Source organism: Rhagoletis pomonella, unplaced genomic scaffold (genome assembly GCF_013731165.1).
Source record: "Rhagoletis pomonella isolate Grant_MI unplaced genomic scaffold, Rhpom_1.0 Rhpom_scaffold_04015, whole genome shotgun sequence".
NCBI classification, from domain to species: domain Eukaryota; kingdom Metazoa; phylum Arthropoda; class Insecta; order Diptera; family Tephritidae; genus Rhagoletis; species Rhagoletis pomonella.
In genome coordinates, this window is record NW_023462566.1 from 15,728 (window position 1) to 18,235 (window position 2,508).

Below are 2,508 nucleotides of genomic sequence, written 5' to 3' on the forward strand. Positions count from 1 at the left end.
AATAATAAAATATTTAAATACTAAAATGTGTGACTATATTATATGGTAAGCCAACAAAAAAATAAAAGGAAACAAAAAACAAATATAAAAAAATAAAGCAAGAAAAAAATATAAAAAAATAAAACCAAAAAAAGAACAAAGAGGTGCAAAGTAAGTTGCCTCTACGCGGTGCGCCCTGGAAACGATTGAAACCGGCTAAAAACTTACATAAACTTATATTTTCACATAATATATATACACACATTTACTCACACATACATTGTTGAATATTTAATGCACAAGGATGTTTTTCTCTTTCGCAAAAGTCGGTCCTATCATAACTATGTAAAATGTGGATATCTTAAAAACAGGAGCAGCTAGGATTTCAATTCTAAGGGATTCTTAACCTAAAAATATCAACAAATACAACCCTGCTTTCAGTTTTTGTCGACAGTTTTATGCAACCTATCTTTGCTTCCTGCCCACCGTGTATAATGTATATACATACACATGTCAAAAGCGAAAGTTATAGTTTTTACTTACAAACATTGTAATTACTTTGTGTCTTTAAGGTACCTCGCGCACGGCACCCCGTTCGAAATCATCGCTTCAATGCACAAGCTGGGGAAAACTACGGTTCGCAATATTGTATTGGAGACGTGTGAAATGTTATGGACCGAACTATCTCCAATATATCTCAGCGAACCCACGGTGGCACAATACACAGACATCGCGGAGGACTTTTTTAAGCTTTGGAATATGCCAAATTGTGTTGGAGCGATCGACGGAAAACACGTTGCTATTACGTGTCCAAAAAATTCAGGTTCCCTGTACTATAACTATAAAAAGTTTTATAGTATTGTGTTGATGGCAACCTGCGACGCCAAGTATACGTTTACCTCGGCTAGCATTGGAAGTTATGGTGGACAAAGCGATGGAGGTAACACTAATTTTTTGTAAATCTATTAAACTTCACTAATTGTAATCTTTAAGGTATTTTCCAACAAACTGATTTTGGACGGGCTCCTGAGCAATAGTTTGCCATTACCGCCCTCAACGCCTTTGTGCCGTGAGACCACAGAAGTATTTCCACATTTTTTTGTGGGCGATGCGGCATTCCCGTTGAAAGAAAATTTGATGCGACCTTACCCTGGATCTCAACTCCCGCGATACAAAACAGTTTTTAATTACCGGTTGTCGCGAGCTCGCCGGGTAATTGAAAACAGCTTTGATATCTTAACAGCCCGCTGGCGTGTCCTTCGCAAAGTAATAGATTGTAGTCCAGAGAATTGCGAAAAGATCGTTTTAGCGTGCTTAGTTCTACACAACTTCGTTATGCTCCACGATCTAGAGCGTTGGTACTGCCTAGACAATTTCGTGGACAGAGATGACACGGAGCAAGGAACGGTACATGGAGAATGGCGTCATGATTTGGAAAACCTTGGTGGCCCATTGCCTTCTATCTCGTCACATAGGCGCAACGCAAGTAAATCTGCATACCGTTTAAGGGACACATTAGCACATTATTTCTTAAATCAAGGAGCGGTCCCTTTTCAGTAACAGCAATAACTAAAAGCCCTACTTCGGAATTTGATTGAAGAACGCCCTATGTCAGAATTTGGTTTAAAAACGCCCTAACTCAGCTGAAAATACATTGAAAATGTGCTAAGATAGAGCGTTTTTGAATCGGCAGCTGTGATAGGGCACTCTTCAACCATTAAATTGTTATTAATTAAAATATTATTAGATACATACAGATGCGTGCAACTAATTAGCAACGAAATTCAAAACGATATTGCTTGCAAATTATGTTTATTTATTTATTTTTAATAATTTTCATTTAAAATATAATTCAATCTATATCAGAAACCACAATAACAAAAGTTGCAAAGCTTGCACAACTTGCAAAAAAAATAATCAAACTTCAAAAAATTGTCATCAAAATTTTTAATTAGAATATTTAGATAATTTTCGGGTATGCAGTTTTGTAGCCCATTCAATTTTATTATAACAAAGTGCAAGTTTCAAGTCGCTAAAAGTTACCGTTGATTTTTTAGAATTTTTTTTTGCAACAATTTGCGTTGATTTGCATTGTTTTTTTTTATAGTATGTACTCCGAGTTTTTTTCAATAAAATATTATTTGTATACAAAAACAGCAAAGATCGTTAATAGATAAGTTATCACAAATCAACGCGAATTTTTAGAGGCTTCAAAAACTGCATACTAAAACCTTTTAAAAAAATTCAGGTTACAAACTTTAAAATTTTGATGAAAACTTGAATATTTTTTGGATATTCATACACTATTAAAAAAAAAAATTATTTGAAAAGTTTGTAAAATATTTACTCAAAAATCACCATCTGCCCATTTTTTACATACTGAACGTATGCAACCTAAGATTTAACAATTAAAAATTGTGCTTGTATTGCTGATTTAAAAATGTAAACTATTTTAACCATTTTCAAAAACGTTTGTGTAACATAAAAAACACAAATATTCTAATACACTTCGATTTTTAATCAAACTAT

The 2,508-nt window shown here is 33.9% G+C and overlaps 1 pseudogene; it reads left to right on the forward strand.

Moving 5' to 3' along the window:
- Positions 1-526: 526 nt before the first annotated feature.
- LOC118754499 lies at positions 527-1,588 on the forward strand (annotated as a pseudogene).
- The last annotated feature ends 920 nt before the right edge of the window (positions 1,589-2,508 follow it).